Source organism: Rhagoletis zephyria, unplaced genomic scaffold, assembly GCF_001687245.7.
Source record: "Rhagoletis zephyria isolate East Lansing unplaced genomic scaffold, Rhagoletis_zephyria_1.1 Rzeph_scaffold_00038, whole genome shotgun sequence".
Lineage (NCBI taxonomy): Eukaryota > Metazoa > Arthropoda > Insecta > Diptera > Tephritidae > Rhagoletis > Rhagoletis zephyria.
The window spans coordinates 654,210-668,385 of record NW_016157122.1 but is presented as its reverse complement, the minus strand read 5'-3'; the positions used below and the strand labels follow the sequence as shown (position 1 = coordinate 668,385).

Sequence of the window (14,176 nt, the reverse complement as noted above, 5' to 3'; positions counted from 1 at the left end):
CCCTTTCGTCGTTTGTAATTGAACGACGCTTTCCCGACTTCAGTTTCGGCAATCCTGGTCTGAAGTAACCTTGCTATCCATCTTCGGATGGTTGGCTGAACGTTAATTTTCCTAAGAGCTCTGTCGACTCCTAAATGGGAGGCGTTATCGAAGGCCTCCTCGATATCGAGGAAGGCACAGAGCACCACCTCATCACACTTAAAGGCTCCTTGTATTTCCTCCGTTAGGGCATACAGCGCAGTATCCGTGGATCTCCCCACCCTGTACGCGTGCTGGTTGGAATGCAGAGGGGTTTGTTTTAGAGTGCTTAATCTGATTTCATGATCAAAATTTTCTCCATTGCCTTTAACATAAAGGATGAGAGACTTATCGGCCTGAGTTACTTGGCAAGAGAGTAATCCCTCTTACCTACCTTCGGGATAAAGATAACCCTGGCCCTCTGCCACACCTTGGGAATGTGAGCCAGTGCTAGACTGACCCTCATAATGTCCACAAGATGTGGAAGTAAGAGCTCCCCGCCCTGCTTTAGCAGCGCCGGACATACACCATCCACCCCAGGGGCCTTGTACCGTTCGAAGGAGTGCGGAGCCCACCGCACTGTTTGCCGGTTTATAAGGCTTTTAGCCAACTTCCATTCCGGTGGGGATGGCCTGAACGCACGGAACAACGTATACCCGGCAGTGGGAATGGCGTCCGGAAAGTGGGCCGACAGCAGGGCGAGTGCCCTTTTCTGTTCAGTACCTGAAAAAGCCCCATTAGGTAGCCTAATAGCCAGCCTGGTCCCTGTGTTGTCTCTCGCTAAGGCTTTATGCAGCCTAGCAGCTGCAGGAGTAGATGCTATGTTCTCACAAAAGGTCCTGAAGCTGCTACGCTTGGCCTTCCTAATCTCCTTATTGTATTTTGTCAGACTGACGGAGTACTCCTCCCAGTCCCCGGTGCGATTTGCCCTGTTGAAAAGTCTCCGCACCTCTTTCCTAAGAACTGAGAGTTCCCTTTGGCTTTGACACGGGACAGCTTGGAGGTAAAGGCATCCAGAATAGTGCCGTTCAGCTTGTTGACCCTTTCCTCTAACTCCATACAATCCACCTCTCTATCTTGTGCCTCTTTTGTGGTTAGGTTCAACCTCAGTACCTCTTCGTATTTACCCCAGTCTGTTTTCCTGGGGATTCTCTTTGGGTGACCTGTCAGAACCTCAGCTCCCAGTGCAAATCGGATAATCCTGTGATCCGACAGTGAGGGCTTGGTTGAGACACGCCACTGAACGATCAGAGGACTGGTCAGTCTGTTGCTGATATTTAGCGTGTAGCACGCGCCTTAGAGCTCAATACGGCATATGCATCACACAAACGGTTTGTCTAACACGACGAGGCGGTTTAAAGGTTTGAACCGCTTGAAGGATGTTTGAAGAAGAATCAAAAATTTTAGATTTTCTGGCCGCAATTTTGAGGTTTTACTCAACTGTTTGTACGGTGCATGGCAGAAATGCCCCGCATGCAGCAAAATGGAAGAATACCAAGCTTTTTACAAATACATATGTAATGTTAAATAAAATAAATAAACAAACAAGTACAAAAGTAAAAAAAAAAATCTTATTGACATTTTATGTCCAAAAGTAGTTCGTTACAAGTTAGTTGCCATCAAATGCAGACTTGACTATTTCGCGGCCATCGCCATAGAAAATATAGTTAGCTGTCCTCAAACCGCGAATTTAACTTATAGTTAGAAACATTTCCTGCAGGGTATGTATATAAATATATACCCTGTGTAGTACGTTTAGACCCAGCACGAATTTAACATGGCAATGTCCTAGGAAGTGTCAATTGCCCCCCGCTGCATCCCTTTTTCGATAGTTCCGAACCAGTTTTAAAATCGCCAGACGAAAGAAAAAAGTATTATGATTTTTCAATCTATTCGGTTCTTCTGTGTGCGCTTTTAAATAATTTTCAAAGAAATGTTTTTTTCAATTTGAAATTAAATTTGTTTGAACGATTGTAAGAAATGTACGTTTACATACCTTTGACTTTGCAGAGGTGCTTGCTGTTATTGGTTAGATTCCAGACGGCCCCAAGATGTTAATGATGTTAACACAAAGTTTTGTTTTGTATTACCAAACTATGAAATAGCATCTGCGAAGTGCAGAATGAAAGTGCATTTGAACGAAAAAGCCGCTAAACACATATCTATGTAAACTAAACAAGCCCCACGCTGCATCCCTTTCTCGATAGTTTCGAACTATTTCTAAATTCGACAGATAAGATCTAGTTCGTTCTGCGTCCGTTTTTCTATAATTCCGAATCAGCTCTAAATTCGTCACTTTAGATATAGATTTCCAATAAAAAAAGAGAAATAAAATAGTTTTTTTAAGAGTCCCACATTTCGCTGATTTTGAACTGGTGAGGATCTACTTACTATCGGACTGGACCGTTTTTGGCGATGAAGACCTTGTATGGAACTAGAAATTTGATTCAATAGTCCACGGTTTTCCTGCAGGGTACAGGCATATATCTACATATGTATGTATGTATATCCATATGTACGAAGATACAAATGTACATAGCATATATGCAGAGAACGTTGAATGTGCATATGAACCGCTTATTTTTAAAGTGGCATAAGTCACTTCGTACCTCTTGCACTTAAATGACCGCTTAATTGTAACCAAATGCAAATATTTTTATAAAGCAATCGCATTTCTGGATAGTATATTTCAGGACGAATGGGATTCGGATTGAGCCAAGAGCTTGTGTGAGCAAATCCAATTTTTGGCAGCCAATGTCAGTTACGCGGTTTTGTACTTTAAACGACGATATATGTACACGATTGTTACCAGTGTTGCCACACATACATACGCTTTTCCTACGAAAACTGGTACGTTTATTTCCATTTGGTAGGCTAGTAGGCTAGATTGGATTTTGGTAGGTTTCACATTGTGGTAGGTGCCACATTGAGCAACTGCACCGGCTGGTCCGAGTTGCCATAACAGTAGCTATGCGCACCTTGGTGTCATTACACTCATTCTTCCTTTGTTTATTCTGACTGAAAAAAGGTCTGCTGGAGCGCCGTACGGCTGCCGGGAGTACTGTGGCAGGCATACTTGGACCAGGATTCAAAGAAATTCTGCCAATCGACACTGGCGGAAGTCTTCGTAGAAGAGCAAATGTGTGTGCGGTATTATGTCGGATAGCCAGGCAGGGTCAAAGGCTTGTGGACAGCTCTGTAACTCTTTTGAACTACCTGGGAGCCCATAATAGCAAAACGCTGTGGTGGATTCCGGGACATGAATGGTTTAAACGTAACGACAGGACTAACTTCACTTAAAAAAAAATTTTTAAAAACTTAAAAAAATTTTGCTAGGAAAAAATAATTGTCCGTGGCAACACTGACCACCACTTGGTTGTCGATCGGCTATATTCATCGGATCTGTTTGCTATTTGCAAATATTTCCCATTTGTTTTGGAGAAGTGGGGTGGGCAAGCGGTTAGCTAGCGAGTAGTAGTGCTTGCTCGTTTTCGTGGCCTCAACTTGATTCATTCGCTTTGCTCGTAGTATCAAGCCGAACTGGCGAGGTGAATTAGCTTTTGTAACTTACAATCGAAGTGAGCGCGTTCGCGGTTGTAATCAGAGTGGCCTGGCCATTGTCGTCGTCATCATCAATTTGGTTATCGCATTCATTGTGTGACTTGGATTTTTTTAACGCGCATCCGCTCCTCAGCGCTACTTTCAGGTGCAAAAGAGGCATTTTCTTTTTAATAATTTGTAAAGTGTGTTGTGACCTCACGCACTTTCCTCCCCAACCTGCAAAGCTGCAAATGCTGATGAGCAATCGAGCTACTAGATAGGTGACAAAAGTTGACAGAAGAGAAACGGCGACATTGATTTCCATTAAGACGCATTGGTTTGGCAATGTGCTCAGAATCTCGGAAGAGGAAGTGTAAATAAAGATATAAATCGTTAAATTGTTGTTTTTTGATTGTGGAAAATATGGAAATTTAATTAATGTGCAAAAAACCAATGGAAAAGTTAAGCCAAAAACGTAAATGAAAAGTTCGTAGCAGATATAAAGCGCGAAGGTATGTGCGTGTGTGTGTGGAAGGAGAATTGAATGTGGAAAAGTAGGTGGTGGAGCCAGTAGCACACGTCTATTATAGCAGCAAAAGAGGGAGAGAGAGCGACACGAAGAAGAAGAAGAAGCAGAAGCAACGTGCTCCTGCTCTGACAAATGTGGTGGGCTTTTTAATATCTCTCTCGCTAATTGTTGACTACAAGTGTGGTGAATTAATTGGTCGTCCAAAACAAAACAAAAACAAAACAACAACAAAAGTCCAACAAAAGTTCAACAACAAAACAAGAACTATCTGCATTATCGTGTTAATACACCACATTTGCTGGGGACTGTGGGAGTTTGTTAAACAACATACATAGATACATATGTATACATATATACGAAAGAGCACGAGTATCTTATCGGTCCGCCTACTGCCCGCTTCGCTGCCCGACACGGTGCTGATTCACGATGCGTATCTTTTGTTGTTATTCCGTTGCGTCTGAGTTTGAGAGTTGAGATACTTTCGCAAAAACAACTCAAATTCTAATAGCAAAATTTAAAAACATAAAAAATCTGCGCAAATCCCTTCGCCCTTGGGAATTAACGTTGTCCTTTCGCAAGAACGTACCTACGTCGTCATTCTCGAAAAGTTCACCTTTTACGATATGAATTAGAGAGAAGGAAAAGTAATTAAGATAGTTTTGTGCTAAAATAAATAAATCCGATTTTATGCTATTGTGTTGTGTAAAGTGATTTGTTTGATACTAAAAAAAATATTTTTATATGCATTGCATGTGTGAACATACATACATACATAATACACTGTTTATTTGGAATATTTGAAAACTTTAAACTGCAGCTTAATTTGACAAAATACAACAGTTTCGCCGAATGTTTTTTACTAAACTAAAGGTAAGCTACGAGTTCGTCGTTTTTTGAAAACATTATTAAACATTTACATACATACAAACAAACATACATACTGGGAATGTCCATCCCCCGGGATCCCGGTGTTCTTGAGGTCCCGAAAATCCCGGGTTTGGGATCCCGAAAAACTTGGGATATCGAATTGATAGTAAAAACTTGTTTATGAATTTTGAAGTACGATTTTTGTAAAATGCCGCCTGAGCCTTTTTTGGAGAAGATACTCATAGCGTCGCTAATCTATTTAAGCGAAACAGAGAGTTTTACGTAATTTTTTAAATCAATCTACTCAAATCGAATCGACGTGCTGGTAAAAGAAGTTCAAATATTTTGTAGTGGAGGAGATAGGGGTCATTAACTACATTTTGACAGTTGAGCCTAAAAGTGGTGAGACCGAAAGATGTTTTTCATCAGCAGGTTTTGTATGTAGTAACAAGTTCAGCTCAAGATTAGAAGACCCCACTTTAAATACTTTACTTACGTACACATTTGCAATAATAACAACACCGGCACAAAAAAAGGGCTTGTGCTTCTAACCAGACCCACCTACAGACGTGAAATCCGTTTGACTCGTACACCCTCAAAATTTCGAGTTAATCGCGAAAAAATTACAAAAAAAATCGCCATTTCTATATCGATGGCTGAGTTGAAGATCGACCTATCTCGGCAGCCAGTTCGAAAACACCCTATCTCAGAAAAATTTTCAACAACCCTCTATCTCAGAAAACTTTTCAAGAACGCCCTAATTCAGAATTTGATTGAAGAACGTCCTATCTCAGCTGCCGATTGAAAAACGCCCTATCTCAGCTTATTTTCAATGTATTTTCGTTTGAGATAGGGCGTTTTGGAACCGAATTATTATTATTACACTGTACAGCATTGGTTCGGTATTGAACCAAACCAACTTCTTTTTAGAGACTGAGTCTTAAGTAAAACGGTGATTTCTCCGTTTTTCGAATTTAGCCTCCGAAATCGAGATATGGGCCTTCGAAGTTCGAAATTGGACCTTTGGTAAAAAATTATTTTTAATTATTGTATGTAAAAAACTAAAAAAGTAAAAATAAAAATATGGTCCACCTTTTGCTCTTATATAAATGGTATAAAACTTTTTTTGTCAAAGCATATATTATAGGTGCTATAAGCGTTCAAAGGTCAGGTCTTCGAAAATTTAAAAACAATTTTTTCAGAAAATTTTGAACCTGACCTTTGACCCCATATAGCACCCGTAATTTAATTTGCACAAAAAAAATTACACACCACATAAATAAGAGCAAAAGGCGGTTAACGTCCATATTTTTATTTTTTTAGTTTTTTACACCCAAATCAAATCAAAAATATTTTTTTACCAAAGGTCCAATTTCGAACTTCGAAGGCCCATATGAGGTTCTGAAAGGATGTATTCGTCCACTAGCCTTTACGGACGTCTGGGCACTGAGACACACAGTACCGACGGTCAACGGTTGGGAAGGACCAGCGCTGTACACCAGAAGCGGTGATGACATCTCACCAACTCACAATTTCACCATCTTTCTCCCATGGAGTATAGAGAGAGGCCAGGAATATGCACTGGCTCTTCTGCGACCTTACAACGAAAGCCTGAATACATCATTCTGGAGAGTCAGGTCAAAAGTTGAGGTCAGCTACCTTAGGCTGAATGTGGCTGTCGACGAAGATTCCTTCAGTAGTACATGAAGGCCGAACTTCAGGCTCAAATACACGTACTGAGACGTTCTGGTAAAGCCATTGAAGCAGCGAACTCCTAGGGATGCTGTCCATAAGGCACCAACAGGAGTGGCAACAATCGACACAGAAATAGCTGTTGATGAGCGCCGATTAGAAGGGCCTACAACATCCGCGGCTGCTTTTGCAGTGGCAAAGGAAATATACAAGGTGGTCGACAAGCACCGCGGAGAAGGTCATAAGACCTCCGAGGCTGGTACTGCGACGACAGAGCCAGTCGGACGAGCAGCTCTACAGCCTTCCACCAGGGAGCTAGAGAAGCTGGCTGAAGGCTAGAACCTTCACTGCCCAGGCAGAGAACCGGAGGACCTAACTCTCTCAGAGGTAGATGAGCCGATGGTACAGAGGAAGAAATGAACACACCACTCATCAGAATCGCCCAGATTAACCTCCATCATGCGGTAGCTGCATCCGCTGGAGCATCTGGGCATTGTTTTACCCCAAGAGCCGTTTGTGTGCGAGGGTCACGGAGAGATTTACTAGGGCAATCTGGGACTTATCATGTGTTAACGCTAGAGCTAGTGTAAGGCTAGAGAAGGAGATTAATTACTTCTTCAGAGTTCCTAACTAGAGATCTGGTGGCAATTAAAATAATTGCAGATCTCTAAGGACAGACAAGAGAAGTCATATTTCGTAGGAGGTGACGCCATGCCACCGTTGGAAATAAGAAGACTGGTAGAGTATAGTGAGAAGCTACGCCTTCCATTGATTATTGCATGTGATGCCAACGCACACAACGTTCAGTGGGGCACCACTAACACCAATAAAAGAGATGAACTACTACTAGACTTTATACAAAGTAAAGAACTTAGCCTTTGCAATATAGGTTGTAAGCCTATATTTGTAACTAGGGTAAAGCAGGAAGTTCTGGATATTATTCCAGGGAACAGCTGGGCTGATAATTTGATCTCAGGCTGGAGGGTCTCCGAAGAGCTCTCGATGTCTGATCACGTAACCATACAGTTCTCCCTAGAGGCATCCATGACTAGAGGCATATCCATAAACGTAGAGAATTGGGTAAAGCGAAGGTGGAACTGGAGGCGAAGGTCGGCAGCTTAATTGATGCAATAACGAATGCTTATGCATCAAGCTGCCGGCTGACAACACAAATGGGTAAAATAAAAAAGAGAAACCCATGGTGGAACTCCAACCTCTCTGTTCGCCGGAAAGCGGTAGGGAAACTCTTTAACCTCGCAAAATGTACTGGGAAGTGGGATGACTACTTGTCAGCCCTAACCACCTTTTGGGCAGAGCCAATTTTCCAGAAGTAATTTTGAAAATGCCGTTGTTATACATTTAGAAAGCTAACCCAGCGGGAAAAGGTTAATGCAGTACAATTTTCTATTACGTAAGGATTGTCAACTATAATTGAGCGAAAACATGCATGCCAATGTCGCTAAGTAAATGAGTAATGTGCAGCCGAAGATTTTAAACCGAATCACATTGTCCTTATCTTTTCCCACTGGGATGTTTTTGTGATCGCATGTTGGTAAACCAGTTCACCTGTTGTTCGCTGCCTATGTACATACGTACATACATATGTAGATGCGCACGAGTGATTTAAAGACTAGCCTAAATGTGTAGAAAATTGTTAAGTCAGCACACAACAACAACTTCTCCATCAACTAAGAGAGGAGTAGTACATGTGTACGTATGTATGTATGTATGTATATCGTTAACATCAGCGATTGCTGGTAGCAGTGCTGCCAACTATTTTCGAGTAAACAATCCAGATTTTTATAAAACCCCGCTAGAAAAAAGCTAAATCCTACAAAACAAAACCAGAAAAAATACAGTGAATCAAACCAAAATGATTGATTTTTTTTAAATGTTCGTAATGTTTACGAGATAATTTCTTTTATTTATTTTTATTTTTTTATAAAAATACCGCCCAAGCTTTAGGCAAAACCACACAATTTTATACGGCGTTACCACGATTCGTAATTTGCTCTCTAATTCGTAATTCGCTCTCCCATTCGTCATTCGCCTTGCCAATTACCTTTCGAATTACGTAATTCGCTATTACAAATTTTGAGAGCGAATTACCTCATTTGTAGGTAAATCAGATCGAATTACTAAGCGAATGACGAACGAATCGGTGCCTTCTCTAATATTTATCGGAAATATATCGAAGTTTTCACCGGCCTGGCACCATTTGCTGGCACTTTTTCTACTTATAGAATAGTATTAATAAAATATTCTCTATAATATAAATTAAAATTGTAGATGATAACTTAAATTTTAGCTCCATCTTCGATATTTGCAGTACACAAGAACAAAAACTAGAGCTGCCAAACGAATTACTAATGTGTGTGTCGTGGAAACACGGTAATTCACGAATTACTTAGCGAATCACTTAGAGAGCGAATTTCGAATAGTGGAAACATCGTATTACTCTAATAAAGGGCAAGTTTCAAACCGCTAAAAAAACCCCTTTGATTTTTGAGATTTTTTTTTTTTGTGACGAATTTTTGCACTTTTTTCAATATAATCCAGAATTTCTTATTAAATAAAGGCAACAATATTTCAAAAAAGCAGCGCTAGTTTTTGTAAATTTCACTTGTTGTTATATAAAAACAAAAAAAAAAACGGAAAAGCAGTCTTAAAAAAAAAAATATCAAAAGTCACGCGATTTCTTAGCCGGTTGAAACTTAAGGCCAAAATACAATAGCGCAGTGGCAGTGGGGCAGTGACAGCTTTTAAAATCAGCTGTTACTGCTAATATTGGCAGTCACTGCCGCAGCAAATACAATACGGCGTTGTCAGTTACAGCTTTTTTTTTGACATTTCCTTTTGTTTGTTTACATTTTTGTTGTTGTCTTTTAGGCTTCAGTGACATGCACAGAAGTTGGCTGCATTTTATTTATGTCAAACTGAGCGGTACTGCCAGCTGCCACTGCTGTATTGTGAGTCGCTTCATTGGACACCACACTTTCTAAAAAAAAACAGCTGATTTCGAAAACCTGCCGCTGTCACTACCACTGCCACTGGGTTATTGTATTTTGGGCTTTACACTTCATTACTAAAATTGTATGGGCTATAAAACTGCATACCCATACAGATTACGTTGAAATTTTGATGAAAATTTGTTGAATTTTCCTAAATTTTGTATAGAGTTTGAAACTGTGATTTACGTCGTTTGGGTTAAAGCTTGGACGGTATTTTTATAGAAAAATAACAAACAAACTTTAGCCCGAAAAAAAATTACGATCATTTAAACAAATTAAGACGTGGTCATTATTTGAGTCACTGTTTTAGAACGTCTTCTATCTCCTCATTCGATGTGCGTAAGCATTGCCCACTGAAAACATATTAGGGCTGTTCAGGATGTTGTGGAAATGGTCTAGGACTTGCAGTTGGAATTGCATTTACAAATTTTATGCTTGTTGCCATGGCACTAAATGGACTTCGAAAAAGCCAGATTTGACGGGAAAAGAGCTAAATTGGCAGCCCTGGCTGGTAGCAACAATGACAATACAAAAATGTCATTATTCTGACGTACATAGATATCCAGAGGATAAAATTGANGAACAATGACAATGTCAAAAATGTCATTATTCTGACGTACATAGATATCCAGAGGATAAAATTGATTTAATGCGAGCGACATCAACATTTCCACAACAACAACAGCGAACATGTTGTTCACTACAAAAGTGATAAATAACAAAGGCGACAAGTGGTTCATTGGCAATTGCTGCCGCAAAAAGCTATCTACTGGGCACTTCAACACAAGAGAATGATATTGATGTTGATGTTGATGTTGACGACGACTGCGATGTCGATGTCCAATGGAGTTGCTGTTGGTGTTGTAAGCGATGATGCGCAAAGTGAACAGCCATTTGCGCTGGTGGCAAAACTATTACATTGTGCAGTCTAGTACGAGCATAAAGGATAAGATTTACTATCTATATACATACATACATATGTATGTCTTGAACTTCGGATATTCACACAGTGAATGCATACAGCTCGCGTATGAGCATTTTGAGCCAAGTCCAGCCGCTAGGCAAAAATCCTGCTTTTATTGGACTTGCTACTCTGCGGCGGCTCCCCGTAGTAGCTGCAGATAGGGTTGTCGGAAAAATATCGATATATAAATAGTCGATTTATCGATACCTCGATGCACCGATGTTTTTTGAAAACTGAAATCTCTAGTACAATAATTTCAAATTTTGCACAATTTTGCTAATAAAATATTATGTCGTGACATCGAATAATCCTATGCAAATCGATGCATCGATGTATGCCCTTCGATGTATCTGTACTGTAATAAAGTCAATGTCGATAACGGCAATTAATGTGAATAAAATCGAATCGAAAAAGAAAACCTTTGTCTAATCTTTCCTTGAGTCCTACTCCGACTCACATTCTTTCGTGTTCCTTTTTCTGATAAGTGTGTTGTTTTTAAGTCCTTCGTGGCAGTTATTACTCTTCTTCCAACCCCTTGGTGAATCTGAGTATTTCGTCGAGGGAAAGAAAATTACATCAGATCGAAAGAGTGCCATCACAATCTAGCGATCGCCGACTAATGGTCACCGTACATATGTATGTATTTGCATATACATAAGTATTTGTATATATACATATGTATAATTAATATATGCTACATATGTATGCCATGATCGCAGTCGTTTATCACCAGCAGCAACAGCTCTCACAGGTACCGTCCGACCAGCTGATGCCCGGCATCCAAGGAAAGTAGCTCAAACCGGTGGAAATCGGTTGTCGAATGCGGCGGCGCTGATCGCACAAATAATTTAATGTGAAGATAATTTAAATTTTTGCACTTTCTGGGCGGCAGAGGAGATAGCAAATAGTCAGTGTGTTTAGACACAAACAAACACTCGCATGTCGGTGCCTATGGTTTGGATAACACCGTGCGACAGTCTATTTTACACAGTCTATTTTATTCACAAAACTGGGAGCCAAATATAGTAAAACTGCGTTTTTAGTTTTCTCTCTGACGTCAGGATTTTTTTTAAAAGGACTGAAATTTCTAGAATCTGATTGAATAAAAAAATTATTTAAAAGATGCGGCTCATTGTAGAATAACAATATGGGTATCAACTAAAAAGAAAAATGCTGTAGAATAGAAATCAAATTTAATTTTTGGGTGCATCAGGACGAATAAGTATTGAAAATGTCCTTTTAAAATTTAATCCTTGAATATCCTTGGAAATTTGCAATATTTATTCTTGCAAAAAAATATGTGTCAAGGACTAATATGTTAACTACCACATCGTCGAATTTCGCCATTCTAACTTTATTAGTTTTAGTTACGGTTTAAATACTTTAATTGCTCTAGGGGGCAGGAGTTCATATAGAGGGAAAAATATGTTTTTAATTCTATTTTTTTTATTGTGTATATAAAACGATATTTTTGGGTTCAAGAAAGTAAAAGTTTTCTGGTAGCATTTACAAAGTTACCGATTTTTTAAAAATCGGTTAGTTATTTTTTGGTTTAAAATTGTGTTTTTTCTCAAATTTTTATGCACGAAGTATACAAATATGCACACCAGGAAAAAGAGGGTTCAATCGCCTTTACAGCGATACCAAATTCTTAAATATTGGTTTGTAATTTCTTTGTTAAATTTTTTTTTATAAAACAAGATATTTTTTCCTTTACGAAGTATACAAATACGCATATCAGAAGAAATATTGCGTTAACAATGATATAAATTTTTTTTTAAATCGGTTAGTAATTTGTTTGTTTAAAATATTTTTTTTTTATATTTTTTTTAATAAAAAACAAAGGCATTTTTTCTTTTAAATATATTTTTTTTTAATTTTTACATGCAACGTATACAAATTTGCATATCAGGAGAGAAGAATGGGTCTAAGTCCTTTAAAAAAAATCCTGACGTCAGAGAGAAAAATTAAAAACGTAGTTTTGATTTTTTTGTGTGTTTTCAAAATTTTTGGTTTTTGTCGCACTGTGTAATCAGTGGAGGCACACATGTGTACATATATATGTGTACATACATATGTATTTAGCTGATAATCTGTAGAGCCCTGAGATAAAATGAGAAGGGCAATTGCCACTTGTCATCCACTCGATCTGCGTTCACAGGTTGTCAGCGGTATCAACCGCCGTCAGCTGGCGAGGTAAATTTCCTATGCACTTCACAAAAAATCAGTGGCAAATTGTCAGTGTTTACTTGGCATTTGAACCAATAAGAAGCAAAGTAATTCATACACATATAGCGATTCTGGTCAAGAAGACCAAAATCATATAAATCAAACTTTGAAATACAACAAATTTACATTAAAATTTTGAACTTTTTAATCTGTTTGTTTTTTGTTATTTTTTGGCCTTATAACAATTATATTCAACAAATTTTATTGAGCTCGAGGCCGTTTTTTAATGAAAATTTTTTTTTTTTAATATGAATTTTTACAAAACTTTCGGGTGCATTAAATTTTTAAGAAATGTCAACGCCAGCTGAAAATCCGAAACGTTTGTAAAGCGATCCAGATGCGATGGTTCCCACCGGTTTCAATTTCACCGGCCGACTGTCGCAATGTTTGTTGAATGTTAGACAAATGTGTATACTATACATATGTATATATGTTCATACATGTGTTAGTAAACACGCTTATTTATTGTTTATTATAAGAGTAGTTTTATACAAAGTAAAGGTCTGTGTTGGAATTCAATTTGCTTCACTGTGAAGTTTTCTTCAAATATGTAAACTACTCATACTCTAACAAAATGGGCATGGTAGGAAGAGAAATGAAGATATATTCAGCGCAGTATACATAAAAAAAGTAATCAAACAAATTATGTTTTTTTTTAGTATTTTTGGAAGTTTTCGTTTAATGCTACATAATGTTAATGTTAAGCTCGTCGGCGATTTCAAGCATCCGATGTTGGTTACCCCAGCAACGAGTACATGTGTGAGTGTCGGGTTGAATGTCGGGTGCTTGAAGCTTGCCCGGCGAGACTCAAGCATAAAGCGTCAACACCATTTGAAATAAAATTTCGTAGTGGGCGGACGTAGACATGTCTTCATCGGATGACGATTTTTTGCTACTTGCCACTAAAATCTTTATCTTCCGCGAACTTGCTCATTTTACATATCACAACAAACTAACACACTAAAGGCCCGTTTACATACAACTTTGGCGTTGCGTTGGCGTTGGCGTCGCTTCGACAGCTGACTATGAATACATGTATTTATATGAAAGTCTCCATATAACCAAAGTTGGGCAACGCCAACGCCAACACAACGCAGAAAGATGGCCAACTCTCAACTTTTCGCGCGCGTCGTTCGTCAGCTGTTCTAAATAATCAAAATTATGTGATTTAATTTTAATTTTTAATCAAATGCGGGCAAGAAATATAGTTTTTAATGCAATTATTGATGTAAAAATTTTGATTTATCAGCCGCTAGTATGTTAATTTAGTGACCAAAGTATTCTGTGCTAAGCGTTCATTGTAGCAAGCACGGGCGTTACGCGCGC

At 38.9% G+C, this 14,176-nt stretch overlaps 1 protein-coding gene across 10 annotated transcripts in view; it reads left to right on the top strand.

Annotated features, from left to right (window-relative positions):
• The first annotated feature begins 3,469 nt into the window (after positions 1-3,469).
• Mef2 (myocyte enhancer factor 2) overlaps positions 3,470-14,176 on the top strand; it is a 152,518-nt gene continuing 141,811 nt past the window's right edge. For 5 of the 10 annotated variants that reach the window (XM_017620237.1, XM_017620218.1, XM_017620246.1 and 2 more), the window contains exon 1: positions 3,473-4,957. The gene's annotated coding sequence lies outside the window, so the exon portion shown is untranslated. Of the gene's footprint in view, positions 4,958-14,176 lie in introns of all 10 variants that reach the window. The other 5 variants (XM_017620254.1, XM_017620263.1, XM_017620171.1 and 2 more) reach the window with 3 other exon arrangements.